We start from the raw sequence: 23046 nt of genomic DNA on the forward strand, positions 1-23046 counted from the left end.
CTTCAACTTTACTTTTCCACACCAAAGATTCTAGCCTTCTTGTCATCCCCCAAGAAGACATCACCACCATCATATTTCTCATACTTGCAGAACCACTCTCTATGGAGAGTGAAGTGAAAGGATGGCCTCGTGATCTACATGTGTACTTAAAGAAGCCAAGTACACATCCCCACCTTCATCTGAGGTAGTTTTTGCCCCTGCAGAAGGAGCATCATCAAATCCCTTTCCTTTGTCAGGAGCTTTAGATTTACAATCCCTTTTGTAGTTCCCTTCCTTTCCACATTTCCAGAAAACCACCTTTACATGTTTTCCTAGAGATTTAGATCTCCCTCTAGATTTAGATCTCCCACTCGATGACTTATTTTTGTTTCTGTTTTGGGAGCGTCCTCGTATAGACAAGGTATCACCATTTTGGCTTTCCATATTTTTCCATTTCATCTCCTCCATCAGCAAGGGTAATCTTGCACTGTTAGGTCAAGCATTTGATCAATCTGACTCCTAGAGAAAATCTACCCAACGGGCTGATATATCACTACTGCATTATGGAAAATGAAGAGATCAAGCAGAAAATCTAGGAGTTTCTGCAAAAAGGGCACATCCAACCAAGTTCCTTGCCTTGCAGGAGCCTGATTGTACTTGTACGGAAGAAGGATGGGACCTCGAGGCCTTACATTGATTATCGGGCACTAAACAAAATCACTGTCAGGAACATGTATCCAATCCCACAGATTGATGAACTTTTGGACCAACTCGAGGGGGCCAAGTATTTAAGTAATATTGATATGAAGTCTGGCTATCATCAGGTTCCAATAGAGCCCATAGATGTATAAAAGACCAGCTTCAAATCCAAGGAAGGCCTTTTTGAATGGTTGTTTATGCCCTTCGGGTTGACAAATTCCCCTACTACTTTTATGAGGCTAATGAATGACATCTTCTAGAACTTCAGTAACTCATTCGTGGTTGTTTATCTGAAAGACATCCTCATCTTCAACAAGAATTGGGAAGAACAATTGCAACACATTCGGCAGGTTCTTCAACCCCTTTGGCAACACAAATTGTGTGCCAATTGGAGAAATGCACCTTTGGCATGAGCCAGGTCCAATATTTGGGTTACATCATAGATGAGAATGGCATGCATGTAGATTTTACTAAGATCCAATTCATTTTGGATTGGACATCCCCAACCACTCTAACAGAGCTTCATATCTTTTTGGGCCTTGCAATTGTTTATCGAAGGTTCGTGTTGGGATTCTCCCATGTCACTTGGCCTTTGAGTCACATTACTAAGGACGATGCGAAATAAAATTTTTCCTTGATGAGTCCCAACAAAAGGCATTCGTTGAGTTGAAGCACCACCTTTGCTTTGCACTGGTACTCACACTACTAGACCTGCAACAACCATTTTGAAATCAAGACAAACGTCTCAAACTATGCTATTGCTGCAGTCCTCACCCAACATAGGCATCCAATGGCCTCTCATATTGAGACACTTTATGATACAATTCGGAAGTACCCCACCTATGGTAAAGAGATGTATTCCATCATGCAGGCTTGTCGAAAATGGAAGCATTACATTCTAGGGAAGAAGACGATCATCCACATCGATCACCGACCTCTCCTATTTATATAGACACAAGGGAATTTGTAGAATGATCACCATCAAAAGTGGTCTAAATATCTGCAACAATTCCACTTGAACATTAAATAAAAAATGACAACACCAATCATGTTGTAGACTACCTCATCCGATGCCCAGTTGTCACACTAACTACTGTTCTCAAATATTATGGCCACGACACCTTTGGATGGCCCCAACTATACAAAAATGATCAAATTTTTCCTTCACATACCAGATTCTAGTAGATGGAAAGAAAGTTCTTGATTTCCACCACCAGGATGCATTATTATGCTACCTGTGACACCTTTGTGTTCCTTCAAGCGAATGTGCCAAGATGATTTGGGAGGCGTACTATAGTCAGGTTGCAAGACACTTTGGTGTGGAGAAAAATATGGCTGTACTACAAAAGTACTTTTATTGGTCCAAACTCTGACTGGATGCTGGGAAATAACTGCTTATGCCATCGCCCACCCAACCATCAAGAAGCAAGGCTTGTACACTCCTCTTCCTACTCCCAACCATCCATGGGAGTCCATCTCAATGGACTATATGTATGACCTCCCTTCTACCAAGCATTGTAATGACTATGTATTTGTGGTCGTGGATAGATTTTCTAAGATGGCTAAATTGGCACCCTGCAAGAAGAGTATCACATCAAAGGACACTACAAAACTCTTCTTTGAACAAGTATGGGTACATTTTTTGATGCCACAGACCATTATATCGATATGGGATAACAGGTTCCTAAGCACATTGTGGTTAATCCTCTAGACACTATTGGACACCAAGTTCACCAAGCCGATTTCCTTCCATCCTTAGACTGATGACCAGACAGAGGTCGTCAATAAGATGATAGTGCACATACTCTGCATGTACAACTCTAAGCATCCACGAACCTGGGATGAGATTATTCCCTATGTGCAACACAGTTATAATAGAGCTTTCCATAGCTCGATTGGTTGAAATTCCTTTCAAGTGGGTCTATGATATCAACCATTGTGTCTGATTAATGTTGCCATGCCTCATGCGACTACACAAACATAATCCACACATGTATTGTCTGAGGCTGACAAAGTGACCAAATTTATTGAGCAAATCTAACACATCTTCTAGTAGGCTCACGACATCTTGCAAAAGTCAAATTACAAGTACAAACAATGACATGATCAACATCGGGTGCCACACAAGTTTCAGGTGGGTGAAAAAGTTTGGTTTAATTTGTAGAAAGAACACCTTACCGAAGCCCATCGGAATCTCAAGACACTCCGATATTGTCCTTACACCATTACCAAGGCTATGGGAGACAATGATTTTGAGCTCAACATTCCCCCATTCCTTGGCCTGCAGCCAATGTTCAATGTGGACTTCCTTCAACCATACTTCCCACCATTACTGGACACATCAGACATTGCAGAACAACTCACACCAACAGAGTTAAACCCAGACTGCCTGGAACAGGCCACAAATTATCAGATTATGGACACACGAAATAAGAAAACTCACCAGCATAAGATCCAACTATATCGTGTTGTGAAATATGGCCAACTCTTGCACCAATGCAAGTGGCTCACCAGGGACCAAGTTCAGCTAGAGTTTCCCCATCTCATGGAGGCACTCAATGCAATGGGGACCATTGCTTCCTAAGGGGGATGAATGATCTAGGTGGATGTTGGTAGCCCCCTGCCTATTCCATTTGGACCCCAACCACTGTCTCTTTTAGTTTTCCAATTTCCTTAATTGTAGCACACTTTGCTATTTTAGACAGTTTTACGGGTCTTGAATTTTGAGAGCTGTTTTGAGGCCCTAAAAATTGTTTTTTGGAAAAACCATGGAAAACATGGGTTTTTTAAAAATAGTTTCCACTCAAAAGTTTTAGTCCTTAGATAAATATTTCTAATGAGGTATTTTGCATGTCAAACAAAGATAGTATGCCAAATTTATGACCCCTGGAAGTTGATGTATCAATTTACCCAAACGAGGCCCATAGTTTTGGCACTACATCTCCTAGGTTTGGGTTTTTGGATGTTTAGGGTTTTCCATTGTTTCGCAACAATAAATAGGCCTTCAAGCCTCATTGTAACAAAAATTAGAGGTATGTAGCCACTACATATCTTCTCAGAGATAAGCTACCATCACTCGAGCTAGTCTTATTTCCATTATGTTTGTAAGCATATTTCAGTATTTATTATTATTGAAATGAAATGTTATTTTTGGTGCATCTTTGTATTTATGGTTATATTTTTAATTTGTTGCATTCCTATTTAAGTTCAGATTAGTGGTTTCAGAGCGGTTTTCTCTTTCTCTGTTTTTCTTTGCATGTCCCCAATGAGGTTGGGATAAATGGATTTAGGGCTCGAATTGGTCGAACCTTGCAAGAACAACCTCACAAATCTTGACGGCCTCCCATGTAAGAAGAAAAGAAAGATGAGGGGGAAGAAGATCCTTTTAAAATATTCATTGGTGAAGCCCTTGAATGATAGAGGAATGTGATGATGGAAAAATTTTCACAGATCCTTCAGCGGCTACCTAAAGGTGATGCATCTCCTTTCAGCAGCTACTCTGGAAGCGCCATACCCTTTAAGGTACAAGTTAACTTTGGTATCCCCATATTTGACGGTCAGATAGATGCGGATGTCGTAGATAAATGGTTAAATCTGCTAGAAGGATATTTTTCTGTTCATAATTTTTGCAGCCAAGAAAATATTACTTTTCACTTCTCAAAGTTGCCCCCCACATCAAGGACTGGTGGGAAACCTACTTAGAGAAGAAGGATGTAGCATAAAAACTTATGTTGAAGCACGAAAAGGCTAATAGCTTGTAGACTTTTAATATAAAAATACACATAGGTATTTAAATAATAATTTATTATTATATAAAAATGTATATGATATAAGATGATTTGAATGTACAATGAGGACCCTGCTTTTATACCTCAGCAGGTGACCTTTTGTGAATGGGCAAGTCTTTTAGACATGCTTTTTCACTTAATTTAATGACTAATTAACCTAAATAATATTTAATTATTTAATATTTAATATTTATTTTATTTTATTTAATTGTTATGAATTATATTCATAACATAGCCTCTTCCTTCAGAAGCTTTGTCCTCAAAGCTATATTGTTGACAATTGTCTTTGCATTGGTTTTATTCTTAGCATATAATCTGGGCATCGTTTTCATCATGTAGCTCATCAATAATATTACCTTGGAATTTTATTTATTTATTTATTAATACTGATTTTTTTTTTTGTCTATTTTTTTTTTTTTTTTATAACTTCAATTATTATTATTATTTTTTTTGAGTCTATTTTTTTTTTTAATAATCATTTCTGTTAATATATTTAATTATATTATAACTATATTATACATATAGTTATTATTTGAATTGTTATTGGTAATTATATTGCGTGTATATATATATATATATATATATATATATATATATATATATATATATATATATATATATATATATATATATATATATATATTTCTACCACTTGTTACGAACCGATTTGAGACGCTGGATCACGCTGTTTGAGTAACACAATGATTTAACTTGTCGCGGAGGGTGGCCCATCAGCTAGACATCCTATCTAAGCATTGGTTTGGTGCCTATGGAGTTCAACTATCATTTTAGGATATCATAAGATGCGAATTTTATTTTTTGAAATGGATTGTCGTGGGCTGTGGAGAGTTGCTACAATGTGGTGGCAGGATGAGTGGCAACAGACATAATGCTGCGTGAATCGTACAGCAGAATTGTACACCTTTCCCACATCGTATGCACATGACAACTTCCCATGTAGTTTCTCTAGTTTGATCTCTAGCCAGTTCATGGCGAAGCTTTTCCTTATAAAGACTTGCATGAAAAGATGGGTAATAATAAACCTGGCCGCCTGTATATTTTGCTAAAGTACCTAAGGAAGCTATATCTATATATTTATCACTAAATGAATATAGATTCACCCCAATCTAATATTTCGTAAGATCTACAGCCATTTGTTTATAGAATGGGTCCTCTGCAATCTAAATTGTGTGCTCTTTATTTGTACCATAGATGTGTGGATCATCCCCCCTTAGCTTTAGACGTCCAACCCCTAGAGAAGGTAAAGTGCTCTGAAAGATGAGCAGCTTCCCTCCAAGTTGGCTCATAACCATGAAAGCTGCTTTAAGAGTAGGCCCAAAAGCAGACTTGATATTGGTATTTTCCTCAAACATTGACAAAAGGCTATTTAGCAAAGCTTCCACCACATGTCAAGAATCAGAAAAGTTCACAAGCAGGTCATCTGGAAATGGCACAAATGGATCATCCAAATCTGCTACAACCATCATTTGAGGTTGTGTCAATGACGACTTTAGATTGTAAAAATGCATAGTGTCAAATGTAAGAAATCCAATATGTGTTCTGGGAAATCCAGGAAGCTTATCCAAAGAGGATATAATTGTCTCCACTGCAACCTTAAGCATTCCATTTCTAATTGATGACAGAGAGACATCAATAAGGAAGAAATATAATGGTGGCATTAGAGGTCGAACCATATACTTAGTTGGTGCAAAAAACTCGACACTGCCCTTAGAAAGCTCCAAACGCTCATCCGCATCTCGTCGCCTACCATTTATATCAAATGGTGCAAAATATTCTCATGCAACATCATTCAACAGAGAAAAAACATTACACCCCCATCATCAACCACCATCGATGAATGTAACATAAGGGTTAACATAAGTTCGACATCTTCTGCACCTTACAATTCCAGAGGAGCCAAAATCAACAATAGGTATCTCCTCCCCATTCGGAGCTTCTGCAAATTGATGAACCACAACCCCAAGAGGTAGATGCCATCGAGCCATCAGTGACTGGGAATTTGGTATTGCATTAGTTGTAAAGTGAAGGTGTCTTGGAAGACAATTTGACACATATATAGAACTTGAGGATGTGCCCTCTAGGTCTGCTTCATCCAGTGGTCGCGGTAGCAAACTAGGATCAACTCCTATGTCCATAGATCCAGGAACAGACCCACAGACAATGACTGGAACTCCTCAACCAATCCTTGAATGCCTCCTGCAGGAGGTACTGCCATTGGATATGTAGGTGGTGCTCTCACTTTTTGAGCATCCATATAGGAAGACAACATAGGTGGTTGTGGCACATCTCCAGGATATGCTAGTGGACCTCCTTGTTGGGTTAAATGTTGTTGTGCAAGAATCTCCAGCTGAGGACTAGGAAATGATGTTCGTGGAGCAAAAAAGGGGACCTGGCCACCTTGTCCACCTTGATATGGTTGATTAACTGAATGTGGCATAGGTGATGCAGAACTAGGAACCATTGATGAAGACTAATTTGGCGATGGAGGGAAATTCCCTCCTAGTGACATGTAACTTGCTACCTATGATGGGGGGGCCATTGGTACAGAGGTAGATGATGACAAAAGAGGTAGCTGTGGACTTAAAGTAGGTTCAATCTATTGGGCTGTTGATGACCCTGATGGAGGCACCATTGGCTGACCTATCACGGGACCACCTGGTGTAGGATAAACAAAAGATGTAGCGCCTCCCCTTGGTGGTGGTAAATTTGGCAATAGCTGAAAAGGTGCAATAGGCCCATTTGGCCTTACTGGTTGCTTTTTTGGATCCTTTGCAAAATGTAGTGATTCTTCATCATCATTAACGTCTTCTTTAGCATCTTCCTCATTGTTATAACATTGTTCATCTTCTTATTTTTTGAGATAGTCCTTATCCACATCATCTTCATCCAGATCATTTTCATTGCCATTAAGATCAATATTTGATCAAATTCTTCTTCTTTTTCTTCTTCCACATTTTCCTCTTGACATGTTTTAACTTCTGTAATTGATTTTTTCAAATGCTGAAATGCTTCTTGAATACTAAACTGTTCAATGTAATTAAGATGTGAACGTAATGGCACATTGTGCGGCGAACTACGTTCAAAGGCCCGCATGATTATATCGTGTGCCATGGCTCTGATACCACTGTAGCATAAAAACTTATGCTAAAGGACGAAAAGGCTGATAGCTTGTAGACTTTTAATATAAAAATACACATAGGTATTTAAATAATAATTTATTATTATATAAAAATGTATATGATATAAGATGATTTGAATGTAAAATGAGGACCCTGCTTTTATACCTCAGCAGGTGACCTTTCGTGAATGGGCATGTATTTAGACATGCCTTTTCACTTAATTTAATGACTAATTAACCTAAATAATATTTAATATTTATTTTATTTTATTTAATTGTTATGAATTATATTCATAACAAAGGACAAAAGTACACCCTCACTATTTTTAGCCGTACCCACTTGGAATTTGTTTCGAGATGCAATCAAGGAGCAGTACTACCTTGTCGGGAGCTATAAGGATAAATACATAAAGTGGGCCACGCTGCAGCAGTGAACGGACCAAGACATGTCGTAGTTCACGAATATTTTCCATTCCCTTTGCACAAAGTTCGGTGTCAAGTATTTTGAGCGGAACTTGGTACTTAAGTACCATGATTGTAGACACAAGAACATCAAGGATGAGATGGAGTTCCTAGAAATCTTCTCACTCGACATGACATGCTGCTATGCTATCAAGATTGAGTAGAAGTTTAAAAAGAAAAAGTGAGACTTTGGATCCTCAAATCCGAAGTAAGGGAAAGGTACCCCCAAACGATAGAGCCAAGGCGGGGTGACCTAGGATAACTCAACGAAGCCGTAAGAAAATAAAAACACCATGAATATAAATAAGGACATTGGAAAGTGGTGTGAGTTCCATAAGAGCTCCACTCACAACACAAGTGAGTGTCGGGCCAAGCAGTCACTGGTGGTCAAGCTGAAGGCTTCTGAATCAGACGCATGTTCCGACTTTGAGTCAAAACTTGACAAGGGGAATGAAAAATGGAAGCAGATCATTGATGTGGAGCAAAGTGCCACCGTGGCCACCAAAAAGATCTAGAATATTGTGCCTGAAGATCCAAAGGAGGGGGAACACCTATTCCACTCACAGATGTGGGTGAAGCGTTCTCCATTGTAGTTCATTGTTGAAAGAGGGAGCCAAAAGAACCTTATTTCAACATAAGTCATGAAGTAGATGGGCCTACTGAATATAACAAATTCATAACCATACACCATCATGTGGCTTCACCAAGAATGAGATCTCCATGTCAGATAGCAGTGCTATCTTCCCTACAACATCAAGCCCTTCACGGATGAGGTACTCTGTGATTGTGCTCCTCTTGATGTTTGTGATGTATTATTAGGACAACCATACTTGTGGAAGGGACATGGTATATATGAGTCTAGGTCCTCGCGCTGTTATTATTTCTTTGGGTAATAAGTTATATAGGATACCAGAGGTAGCCACGCCTACTGCCATCTCTTTGATCTCTGCTAAGCAATGTAGTGAGATCATCTCACAGACTGGAATTTTTTTTTCTTTCTGATTCACTCTCAAAGTAAGGGGAAAAACATAGCCACATCTGTGGCCCCTGTGAAGGGTTCCTCCAAGTAGCAAAAGCAGGTGGTTACAGTTTTGGAAGAATTCATCGATGTCTTCTCCTCACACATAGGGGTCCCCTTACACTATCAGGTTAATCATTCATTCGATCTAACTCCTATAGCACCTCTACCCAATGAGTCGATATATCATCGATCCATTCTGGAAATGAAGAGATCAAGAGGAAAATCTAGGAGTTTCTGCAAAAAGGGAACATCTGCCAAAGTTCGTCGCCTTGTGGGAGCCCGATTCTACTTGTACGAAAGAAGTATGGGACCTGGTGGCTGTGCATTGATTATCAGGCACTATGGAAAATCACTATCAAGAACAAGTATCTAATCCCATGGATTGATGACCTTCTGAACCAAGTCAAAGGGGCTAAGTATTTCAGCAAGATCGATCTGAAGTTTGGCTATCACCAGGCTCCAACAGAGCCCATAGAAGTATGGAAGGTTGCCTTCAATTCAAAGGAAGGCCTTTCTAAATGGATGGTTATGCCCTTCAGGTTGAAAAATTCCCCTGCTAATTTTATGAGGATAATGGATGAAATCTTGTGGCCCTTTGTCAACTCATTCGTGGTTGTTTATCTAGAACACATCCTCATCTTCGGCAAGAGTTGGGAAGAACACTTGCAACAAATTCGGCAGGTCCTTCAAACCCTTCGACACTGCAAGATGTGTGCCAACTTGGAGAAATGCACCTTTGGCATGAGCCAGGTCCAATATTTGGGTTACATCATAGATGAGCATGGTGCTCTTGTAGATCCAACTAAGATCCAAGTCATTTGGGATTTATCATCCTTGACCACTCTAAACGAGATTTGTAGCATTTTGGGCCTTAATTTTTTTTTTCGAAGGTTGTGTTGGGATTATCTGATATCACATGGCCCCTGAGTCATATTACTAAGGGTGAAGTGAAGGAGAAGTTTTCCTGGTCTGAGTCCCAACAAAATGCGTTCGTTGAGTTGAAGCACCGCCTCTGCTCTGCACTAGTACTGACACTGCCAGACTTGCAACTACCATTTGCAATCGACACAAACGCCTTAGATTATGCTACTGGTGCAGTCCTCACTGAGCATAAGCATCGAGTGGCCTATCATAGTGAGACACTTTCCGATACAATTCAGAAGTACCACACCTATGATAAAGAGATGTATTCCATCATGCTGGCTTGTTGATAATGGACAGATTACATTTTTGGGAAAGCGACGGCCATACACATCGATCACCAACCTCTTTAGTTTATATCAACACAAGGGAAGTTGCAGAATGATCGCCATCAAAAGTGGTCTACATATCTGCAACAATTCCACTTGAACATTAAGTACAAAAATGGTAGCACCAATCATGTTGCAAACTACCTCAGCTAGCCCCCAGTTGCAGCTCTGACTACTGTTCTCAACTCTTGTTGCCACGAGACCTCTCGATGTCCACAACTATACAAAAATGATCCAGAGTTCATCTCCACATACTACATGCTAGTAGATGGAATGAAAATTACTCATTTCGACCTCTAGGGCAAATTATTATACTACCTGGGCCACATTTGGGTTCCTTCAAGCAAGCGTGCCAAACTGATTTGGGAGGCGCACTACAGTCGGGTAGCATAACACTTTGGTTTGGAGAAGATTGTGGTTGTACTTCAAAAGTAATTTTATTGGCCCAAACTCCAATTGGATGTTGGGAAATATATCAGATCCTACACGTCCTATGCAATCACTAAGCCAACCATCAAGAAGAAAGGCATGTACACTCCTCTACCTACTCCCAACCATCCATGGGAATCCATATCCATGGAATATATGTCTGGCCTCCATTCTAGAAAGTGTGATAATGACTCTGTATTTGTTAGAAAAATATTATATATGATAGAGAAATGAAAGACATATAATATGTGGAAAAACACAAACATAGAAAATGCATAAAACCAGAGAGACACAGATATATGTGGTTCACCCAGTTTGGGCTATGTCCACCCCGAACAACCAGTCCTTCCTTTTTATTATCGAGCAAAAAATGAAGAGACACAACCTACAACATCTCCACTGTAATATCCTCTGTTTTCTCTCACAATTTCGCCTCTCTATTTCTCGCTTGGAGAATACACATCTATATTACACAGCCTCAATACAATGCTCACAGCCTCAATACAATGCCCTCATACAAAGAGAGGGATTGCCTTCTGTTAATTTATGGTATGTTCTATGCTTATAACAGTTTACTTCTTTTCCTTATTATATTCCAAAGATTAGCAATCACACGTACATAAAGTAAAGTGCAGATAGAACATTAAACGATCGACAGAAAACAAGCCAAGACAAGAGACACAAGATGTGGCGGCTAGCCAGCGACAAACCCCACAATGTATGGGGAAACCCTTTGATCAAATCTTCTTTTATCTTCAATAATTCAGCAGAGATAAATAGTACAATAAATCTGATTCATATCAGCAGTAGCAAAGCCTAGATCAATAGCATCAGCATTAGCGGCTTCATTATCAAACTAGGGCAGACGATATCTTGCAAACCGTTCGTCGGATTGAATTCATTCCACCACCAAAAGTTGTGGCTTTCAGAGGAGGTTCAGATGAACCTACAATGTAGTTCCAAAGAGGAGATCTTCTAGGCCACGCAGGTCAATCTTTACTTCTGCAGTTGTAGCTTCAGTTTCAGCAGTTTCCGGCTTCAAACTAGGGCAGTCGATATCTTGCAAACCGTTCATCGGATTGACTTCATTCCACCACCAAAAGTTGCGACTTTCAGAGGAGGTTCAGAGAACCTAAAACGCAGTTCCAAAGAGGAGATCTTCTAGGCCGCGCAAGTCAATTTTTACTTCTGCAGTTGCAGCTTCAATTTCAACAGTTTCCGCCTTCAAACTAGGGCAGTCGATATCTTGCAAACCGTTCATCGGATTGACTTCATTCCACCACCAAAAGTTGTGGCTTTCAGAGGAGGTTCAGATGAACCTATAGCGCAGTTCCAAAGAGGAGATCTTCTAGGCCACGCAAGTCAATCTTTACTTCTGCAGTTGCAGCTTCAAATTCAACAGCTTCCGGCTTCACATGTGTGAGAGAGAGACCCATTTTAGCGCAGTAGAGAAGAGACTCATTTTTGCATAGTAGAGAGAGAGAGAGATGTGATGAGATGAGTGAGTCCAAATTAGGAAAAGTCCTCTTATATTTATACACAACGTTGGTGGGTGAATAGATGCGACTGTTGGGCTTCTGAGCCTACATGAGTTGTAGGTCAGCTTGATAATAATTCCATAATCAAAATAAATTCATATCTCCATGAATACTTATCGGAATCGGATGATCTTTATATCAATCCTACACCTCTCGACGAGAGGAATCTAATAAAACTATTATCAGCCATGAATAAGATGACCCACATGAAGTTTTTCCCTGGTTGCCAATTTTAACACTCCCTCTCAACCATGGAGAACTTCATTTGCAATCTGTCTATCGGTCGTTACTATTCATTCATCAAATGCACTACCCTATACAGCCTGACCCTTGCCCTCCTTTGCTCTATTCTACCTGTTCTGCTTTGTCTTGTTCTGCCCTGCACTGATCTGTACTGTTTTGCTCTGTTCTGCTCTACTCTTGCATTGTTCTGTTCTGCTCTGCTTTTGTCTGAATTATGAAGAAGAAGAAATGATCGAGGATGTATCATACTGACTCAAAGTTAGTCTCAGAGTATGTACCACTGGTCCCAGACTAGTCTCAACCAACCTGAAGTCAGTGTCATAGTGAGTACAACTCCACTGGTCCTAGACTAGTATCATCCTCCACTGACCAAAAGTTAGTCTCAGAGTGCGTACCACTGGTCCCAGACCAGTCTCAGCCGACCCGAAGTCAGCTTCATAGTAAGTACCACTCCTACCATTGGTCCCAAACCAATATCGCAGTCTCAGAGAGTGTACCACTGGTCCCAGATCAGTCTCAACTGACTCGAAGTCAGCGTCATAGTATGTACCACTCTCACTAGTCCTAGACCAGTATTGCACTGACACGAAGTCAGTCTCGGAGTATGTACCACTGGTCCCAGACCAGTCTCAACCGACTTGAAGTTAGCGTCATAGTATGGTACAACTCCTACCACTGGTCCCAGACCAGTATCGCAATCTTAGAGAGTGTACCACTGGTCCCAGACCAGTATCATTGATCCCAGATCAATGGAGGTCATCCTAGCTTAGGGAGTATAGTAGATACCATGATGCATCCATCGGTACTACTATGGTCCCTAACTTCATTTCCATGCTCATTGATCAGATGAGAGGTACTTCCCATGAGTCCCAGACTGCATGGGTAGGATGCCTCAACAGGAGAACTAATCAATCCTATCCTCACAGGAGAACACATCAATCCTGCTACAATCGCCGTGGAGAACACATCAATCCAGGCTGCCATGGAGAACACATCAATCCAAGCCTCACAGGAGAACTAATCATCCTGCTACAAAGGAGAGCGAATCATCCTGTTCCACAAGAGAGCGAATCATCTTATCCCACAAGAGAGCGAATCATCTTGTTCCAGTGTGCACCACTAGGGGAGGGTGAGTCACCCTGTGGTCATATGTTGCTCCAATAGGAACCGCAAGCCCTCAGAGCTCCCAGAGCTTAATGTATGCAACATGTAGGACCCTTGTACAAGGGTTTCTTGCTGACTCCAAGTCATTTGGGAAAATCACAGATTAGATCTTTCCTCGGGGCTTTGACAAGGTGTGTCAACCTGTACATCATCTTAATGTGATGGAGCTTCCTTGCTCATCGACTTACCATATCCCAGATGATGTCTATCTGCTGGAGCAATTGACGAATACGGGATTCCTCAATAATCGAATCCCACCTCTGGTTGTTACAGAGAATCACAGTGGTATCCAATGTAAATCCAAACAGCTCACTGAAGAGATTTCGCAACCAGACTGCCTCACACGAGGTCATGCTAGCAACAATATATTCTGCTTCAACGGTGCTCAAAGCCACCGACTTCTGCTTCCTGCTCATCCAGGATATCGAAGCAGATCCCAAGGTGAAACAGCACCCGAAAGTGCTCTTACGGTCCACCACACTGCCTGCCCAATTAGTATATCCAAGTAGTCTCACATCTCCAGCAGTGTATCTTAATCCATGAGAGATTGTGTCCTGAAGACATCTCAGAAGATTCCTAGCATCAATCCAGTGAGGCTCAACCAAATATGAGCTCACAATGCTAACTGCAAAACATATGTTCGGACGGAGGTTCACCAAGAACATCAATGCGAATGAGTTTTTGAAACTCAGAGGTATTTCCCAAGTCTGGTCCGACATCACTACCATATAACTTCTAAAAGTTAAGATCCTCGAGGTAGTCACAGGCTTGCAGTCCATCATACTGAATCTTTCCAATATATTTACCACATATTTTCCTTGAGATAGGAAAATTTCCCTTGGCTTCTACCACACTTCAAGTCCTTGGTCCTTCATTTCAAATTCAAAACCCATCTCCCTCTTACATTTGTGAATGAGAGGGTTTGCACCTGTTAGAAAGAGGTCATCCACATACAACACCAGTATGAGAGGCTTGTCATCTTCAATCTTAAAGTAAAGGTTAGGATCAGCTTCACTCCTAGTGAATCCCAGCTTCATCAAGTAGCTATCGATCCTCTCATACCATGCTCGGGGTGCTTGCTTCAGCCCATAGAGAGCCTTCTTCAACCTGCATACATGAGATTTTCAATCATAAATCTCAAATCCTTCAGGTTGCTCCACGTAGACCTCTTCTTTGATAGAACCATGCAAGAACGTGGTCTTAACATCCATCTGATGTAGGTTCCATCCTTGTGAAGCCACAAGGGCTATGATCAAGCGGATGGTAATATATCTGGAAATAGGTGTAAATATCATAGTCTATACCTCCCTTCTGGGATAAACCACGAGCAACAAAATGAACCTTATACTTTTCCATACTTCCATTTGCTGCATGCTTTATCTTGTAAAGCCATTTTGAAGTAACAATTGTCTTGTCCAGGGTCTGGGAACTACTTCCCAGACATCATTCTCCATAATAGACTCATATTCTATGGTCATAGCATCCTTCCATAGTTAATGCTTGATGACATCTGAGAATGATGAAGGTTCATTTTGTATGATCGTGCTCATGATGGTCAGGTATCCCTGATACCTGTTAAGTTTCTTACTTTGATGGAAGGTTCCTCAGGGTGCAAGGTTCCTCAGGGTGCAGCATGTACTTCAGCATCATCAAGTATCCCCCTAAGTCATGAAGGCCTCTTCCTAGAAGAGGAAGGCTCATGTGGATGAGGATCAATCGGATCCATGGGTTCTTCTACATCAGGCATTGATTCATCATCCTTTTCTTTCGGTTCCTTGGTGTCGGCTTCTTGAGAGCTCCTCAAAGTCGGAAGATTGTTCACCTTGCGGTGAACTTTTCTTTAGGAGTCATGGAACCCAATGCTTGATGAGGGCATCGATTTTGTACATATACGGTGGTGATTGTAGTTTCAGCCCATAGAAACTTTGGAAGTCTTTGATCATGTAGCATGGCCCAGAAAGCTTCCATCATCATGCGGTTCTTCCTTCCCACCACACCATTCTGCTTAGGAGTATGTGGTGTAGTAGTCTCCCTCTTAATGCCAACCTTAGGTATGCCTGAGTGAACCAATTGTAATATATTGGAGGTCTTACTTTGGCTTGAGGGGAATGGTCCCCTTTTGAGCTTTCCTTCGGCACATCCTGGACATACACCTTCTTTCTCTACTCAGAATTCGGGCATCCCTGTCACCATTTCTCTTACACCGAGTATAGCTTTATAATGAAGGGGGGCAAACCTCTAATGCCAAAGTTCGGACTGAAGAGATGTGTCATAAGACATGACACCTAGCAGACTTCCATCGACCTGATATAATGAATCAACACTAAACCCAAGAGTAAAGGCACCTTTAACATTATTTTTCCATATACATACCTTGCCATTGCTGAAGGTTACCTTGTAGCCTTTGTCTTCCATTGCCAAGATGGACACTAGGTTCCTTTTGAGGTCAGGTGCATTTAATACATCCTAGAATTTCTAGCCTTCTTGAATGCTTGTCCTCTTCCTTGATTCCCAGCTCTCCTCTTACCTTTGCTGTTGAATTTGTCATTCCTTTGATTGCCATCAGAGGGATTTTGAGTTGCACCACTGCATACTGTACCATGCTTCTCTAATCATGATTATCATCATGCTGCCCATGTCCATGATTTTATCCATCATAATGCTGCTCAAACTAGTGTGCATCATCACCATGCTATCATATATGTCCATGATCTCATGTTGCCCTTTATGTCCATGATCTCATGTTGCCCTTTATGTCCATGATCTCATTCATCATGATGCTCATGATCTCATACATAGTGACTTGCTTTATCGCAAATGTAACATCGTCATTTTCTTCTAGCCTTAGGTCCAGCCTTTCTTTTGATTTAGTCCCGGAATTATTTCTTTTCTTTGCATGAGAAGAAAAGGCAGCAGGAGGACCTTTAGGCATGGGATTTTCTTGCACTTCTTCCCTTGTTTCTTCTTGAATGCATCTAGTCACTAATTCCTCGAAACCAAGAATTACATTATAGTTCAAAAGAGTAGTCCTGAACACGTACCATTCGGATGATAATCCAGTCTATCGTAGATTTCCTTAGAGGTGTCTAGTTCAGAGATGTAGGCCACCAAGTGCTTGTCAATAGAGTCTCGGATGATCTTCTATTTTGTCTTCTTTGATTTTCCATTTGTTTCAGACAACTACGGATGCATTTGATGGAGGCTCAACAATATTGCCTCTCACATGATCCAACACTCCTTGATTCTCAAGGGTTAGATCGATAGACATCTTCCATCCGTGATAGTCAGCTTTCTCATGGAGCTTGTCATCAGCAGGAAAGAGTGTTGAGGACCCCATAGTTCTTTTAGGATAGCCTTGCCAATATTCTCTTCGATGATTGCTCTTGCTCTTGCTCGGGCTTTGTCTTCACCTCAGCTCTGATACCATGTTAATTTATGGTATGTTCTATGCTTATAACAGTTTACTTCTTTTCCTTATTATATTCCAAAGATTAGCAATCACACATACATAAAGTAAAGTGCAGATAGAACATTAAACGATCGACAGAAAACAAGCCAAGACAAGAGACACAAGATGTGGCGGCTAGCCAGGGACAAACCCCACAATGTGTGGGGAAACCCTTTGATAAAATCTTCTTTTATCTTCAATAATTCAGCAGAGAGAAATAGTACAATAAATCTGATTCATATCAGCAGTAGCAAACCCTATATCAATAGCATCAGCATTAGCGGCTTCATTATCAAACTAGGGCAGACGATATCTTGCAAACCGTTCGTCGGATTGACTTCATTCCACCACCAAAAGTTGCGGCTTTCAGAGGAGGTTAAGATGAACCTATAGTGTAGTTCCAAAGAGGAGATCTTCTAGGTCACGCAGGTCAATCTTTACTTCTGCAGTTGCAACTTCAGTTTCAGCAGTTTCCGGCTTCAAACTAGGGTAGTCGATATCTTGCAAACCGTTCATCGGATTGACTTCATTCCACCACCAAAAGTTGCGGCTTTCAGAGGAGGTTCAGATGAACCTACAGCACAGTTCCAAAGAGGATATCTTCTAGGCCACACAAGTCAATCTTTACTTCTGCAGTTGCAGCTTCAGTTTCAGTAGTTTCCGGCTTCAAACTAGGGCAGTCGATATCTTGCAAACCATTCATCGGATTGACTTCATTCCACCACCAAAAGTTGTGGCTTTCAGAGGAGGTTCAGATGAACCTACAACGCAGTTCCAAATAGGAGATATTCTAGGCCACGCAAGTCAATCTTTACTTCTGCAGTTGCAGCTTCAAATTCAATAGCTTCCGGCTTCACATGTGTGAGAGAGAGACCCATTTCAGCGCAGTAGAGAAGAGACTCATTTCTGCGTAGTAGAGAGAGAGAGAGATGTGATGAGATGAGTGAGTCCAAATGAGGAAAAGTCCTCTTATATTTATACACAATGTTGGTGGGTGAATAGATGCAACTGTTGGGCTTCTGAGCCTACATGAGTTGTAGGTCAGCTTGATAATAATTCCATAATCAAAATAAATTCATATCTCCATGAATACTTATCGGAATCGGATGATCTTTATATCAATCCTACACCTCTCAAAGAGAGGAATCTAATAAAAATATTATCAGCCATGAATAAAATGACCCACATGAAGTTTTTCCCTGGTTGCAAATTTTAACACCTTCTAGGGCAAAAAACCCTAAACTAAACATAAGTTATACCATCAGATCATCCGCCTAATGAATGGCCCAGATTGACTAGAAATTACCATACTTTTACAAGGAAATTTTACATCTGTTTTTAGCTTTGGGGGCGCTGCCCCTGAAACCCCTGCCGGGGGACTGCTCGCCCTCGGACCCCCTAGCTAGGGGGGATCGGCCCCCTCGAACCCCCGCGTGGAGGGGTGTACAAACTTCCTGGGGTATACATCCGGTTGAAACAAAGACCTCTAAATAATCATGCTCCACACCCAACAATCTCCCACTTGGACCTGGCTATTTCTCATCTTCATCATCATCCTTGAAGACCAATTCAAACTGAGCATATTCTCAGTTTCTCCCTAGTTACAACTTTCGTTAGCATATCTGCAGGATTCTGGCTAGTGTGTATCTTTTCCAGCTTCAACTCTCCATCTTCCAACACTGATCGTATGAAATGGTACTTGAGCTGTATGTGTTTAGTCCTGGAATGAAATGCTGAGTTATTTGCAAGATGAATGGCACTTTGGCTATCACTGTATAACATGCCCATATCACGCTTCTTACCCAATTCACCCATAAACCTTTGTAACCAAATCATTTCTTTACTAGCCTCTGTAGTAGCAACATACTCTGCTTCTGTTGTTGAAAGTGCAACAACACTTTGGATTTTTGAAACCCAACTGACAGTTGTTCCATCTACAGTAAATACATATCCTGTAGTGCTCCTCCTTTTATCTCTGTCACTTGCCATATCTGCATCAACATATCCCTGTAGAGAAATGTTTGAACCACCAAAGCGTAATGCTTGATTTGTGGTACCTTTCAAATATCTGAGAATCCATTTCACTGCCATCCAATGTTCCTTTCCTGGATTGTTCATGTACCTGCTTACAACTCCCACTGCATGTGCAATATCAGGCCTTGTGCAGACCATTGCATACATTAAGCTTCCAACTGTTGATGCATATGGAACTTTAGACATATAATCCATGTCTTCTTGGGTCTTTGGGCACATTTCCTTACTAAGTTTGAAATGGCTAGCAAAAGGTGTACTAACTAGTTTTGCATTGTGCATATTAAATCTTTTCAACACTTTTTGTATGTACTCATTCTGAGACTGTTAATTTGCGATTTTTCCTGTCTCTAGTTATTCTCATACCAAGGATTTGTTTTGCAGCTCCCAAATCCTTCATTGCAAATGAATTTGCCAATTTTCTTTTGAACACATTTATTTCCTACATGTTAGACCCTACAACAAGCATGTCATCGACATACAATAACAATATAATATAGTTGCCATCATTTTGCTTTTTTAAATAAACACAATGATCAGAGTGACATCTAGTATAACCTTGTTCAGACATAAACTTGTCAAATTTTAGATACCATTGCCTTGGAGCTTGTTTTAAGCCATACAAGCTCTTCTTCAACTTGCACACTAGTTTCTCCTTCCCTTTCACCTCATATCCTCGTGGCTGCTGCATATATATCTCTTCCTCCAAATCCCCATGGAGAAAGGCTGTCTTTACATCTAACTGCTCAAGATGCAAATCTTCAACTGCTACTAGACTTAAAATAGTTCCGATTGAAGTCATTTTAACAACAGGAGAAAATATTTCATCAAAATCAATACCTTTCTTCTGTGCAAACCCCTTCACCACAAGTCTAGCTTTGTACCTCTGTTTTCCTCCATCTTCTTCCTTCGGCCTATAAACCCATTTATTCTTCAATGTAGTTTTTCCTGCAGGCAACCTGACTAAGTCCCAAGTTTGGTTATGCATTAAGGAGTCCATCTCTTCTTCCATGGCTAGCTCTCACTTCTTCTTGCTTTCAACTTGCATTGCTTCTTCATAACATTCGGGTTCACCAGAATCAGTCAAAAATAAATAATATAATGAAGGAGAGTATCGTTCAGGGGGTATACTTATCCTGGTAGATCTTCTAACACCACTTTCAGGTGTTTGGGGTGCCTGTTGCTATTGTGGTGGTTTCTGTTGTTGTGGTTGTTGATTATTATTATTTTCAAGCACCTTTACTTTTTCAGTGATCTCATCAAGAACTGTGTATTCCTTGTTTTCTTTTTCCTGTTTCTTTTCCTGCAACTGATTCTTATACAAGACCTTTTCATTGAATATTACATCTCTGCTCCTAATGATTTTGTGATTTTCATAATCATATAAGTGATAACCAAAATCATTAACACCATATCCAATAAAGGTACATTTCTTTGATTTCGTCTCAAGCTTTGTTCTATTTTCTTTATTAATATGGACAAAGGCCTCACAACCAAAAGGCTTTAAAAAGGAGTAGTTTACCTTTTACCTGTTCATGCTTCCTCTGGAGCACCACCATCCAAGGAACTTGAAGGCCCTCTGTTTATTAGATAAACAGTAGTATCTACAACATTTGCCCAAAATTGTAAAGGCAATCCTGCATGCAATCTCATGCACCTTGCACGCTCCATGATTGTTCTATTCATCCTTTCTGACACACCATTTTCTTGTGGTGTTCTTGGAACTGTCTTCTCTCTACGAATTCCATGCTCTGAACAGTACCTATCAAACTCTTTGCTGCAATATTCACCTCCATTGTCTGATCTGAGACACTTCAATTTCTTTCCTGTCTCAATCTCAACCAAAGGTTTCCATTTCTTGAAGTATCAAATACATTAGATTTATTCTTAATACAATAAATCCAAGTTTTTATAGTTGCATCATCAATAAAAGTAACATAATAATGAGAGCCACCAAGAGATGATACTTGAGCACGTCCCCATACATCTGTATGCACAAGCTCTAACTTTTCACTCTTCTTTTCTTTCTCAACTCTAAGAAATCTGACTCTCTTCTGTTTTCCATAAATGCAATTCTCACAGAAGTCCAAATCAACATTCTTCAAACCCGGCAACAAATTCCTTGAGTGAAGAATCTTCATCCCCTTCTCACTCATGTGTCTGAGCCCATGATGCCATAATGCTGCATCTGCTCCTTTGGAAGTTAAAGCATTAACAGAGTTAGAAATACCATTGCATAAATACAATGTACCAACCTTTTTCACCTTTTGCTATTACCAGGGCTCCTTTGGTGACCTTCCAAGCTTTATCTGTGAAAGTTGTCACTCAACCTTCACTGCCTAACTGCCCTGTTGAAATCAGATTTTTCTTCAGATCTGGAACATACCTTATCTCCTTTAGTAGCCATTGGTTTCCATTCTGTTGTTTTACAAGAACCTTACCCATTCCAACAATTTTATAGGGTTTATCATCACCCAAACGAACTTGTCCAAAATCTCCTTGAACATAGTCATGAAAATATTTCTTATTAGGTGTGGCATGGAATGAGGCCCCTGAATCTACCACCCAGGAATCAGTGATATTTTCAAAAGAAAGAATCAAAGCATCTTGTAACACCTCACCTATCACATTTGCTTCATGATTGTTTTCTTGTTGTGCATCTCCTTCTTTTCCCTTTCGAGATCTACAGTCTTTCTTTAGGTGTCCTTTCTTTCCACATTTCCAGCAGACTATCCTCGATATGGACTTGGATCTACCTTTCCTTGATTTATTGCGATATTCTGAGCTCTTTCCTCTTTCCATTTTTCTTCCCCTAGACTCTGCACTCAAAGCATTACCCAATGTCTCGCCGGAGCTTTTCCATTGCATTTCCTCGCTAAGGATAACACCGAAAACATCATCAAACTTTAAAGTACTAGATCTAGAAACTGAGTTACTAATGGCCATTACTAAACCATTCCAACTTTCTGGCAATGAGCATAAGAATAACAAAGCTCAAATTCATCATCAAAGTTTACCCCTACAGAACTTAACTAACTTGTAACAGTATTGAAATCATTTAAATGGTTTGCAACAGATCCACCTTCCGACATCTTCATATTAAATAACCGTTTCATAAGAAATACCTTGTTTGAGGCCAAGGGTTTTTCATATAGTTTTGCCAACACCTTAATCAAACCCTTTGTCGTTGTTTCCTTTGAAATGTTGAAGGTGACCGGCGCTGCAAGGCACAACCGTTCTATTCCGAGTGCCTTTCTATCGAGAAGGTTCCATTCTTCATCTATCATACCCGTCGGCATCTTTGTTTTTCCACCCAATGGTAGGTACAGATCTTTCTGATACAGATAATCTTCCATCTGCATCTTCCACAGCGAGAAGTTTTGGCTATTAAATTTCTCAACCCTAAACTTACCATCTTCCGCCACTGCTCCCACTCAAACCAGGAACCCTTCTCTCTTGCGAGTTTGTCATCCAAATAGACCTTCGGTTCTGATACCAGTTGTTAGAAAAATATTATATATGACAAAGAAATGCAAGACATATAATATGCTGAAAAACACAAACACAGAAAATGCATAAAACTAGAGAGACACAGATATATGTGGTTCAACCAGTTTGGGCTACGTCCACCCCGAACAACCAGTCCTACCTTTTTGTTATCTAGCAAAAATGGGCATAGACCTCTTCTTGGCCGACCTAGGGACCAGCCTTAGGGTTATTAACATCTACGGCCCCTGTCAACAAAGGGAGAATTTTTGGAATCATTTGCTGGGACTATCCATCTTCTCTGCCGACAACATCATTATTGGGGGTGATTTAAATTTCTCCCTGGGATATGGTGAATCTTGGGGATCC

At 40.4% G+C, this 23046-nt stretch overlaps 1 pseudogene; it reads right to left on the bottom strand.

Moving 5' to 3' along the window:
• Positions 1-6948, bottom strand: part of LOC149161029 (protein transport protein SEC24 A pseudogene) — a 53432-nt pseudogene extending 46484 nt beyond the window's left edge.
• Between the last annotated feature and the right edge of the window lie 16098 nt (positions 6949-23046).

This window comes from Pinus tabuliformis, chromosome 5_2 (assembly GCF_031772625.1).
Source record: "Pinus tabuliformis cultivar Carrire ecotype Pingquan chromosome 5_2, CPIR1, whole genome shotgun sequence".
In the NCBI taxonomy this organism is placed as follows: Eukaryota; Viridiplantae; Streptophyta; class Pinopsida; order Pinales; family Pinaceae; genus Pinus; species Pinus tabuliformis.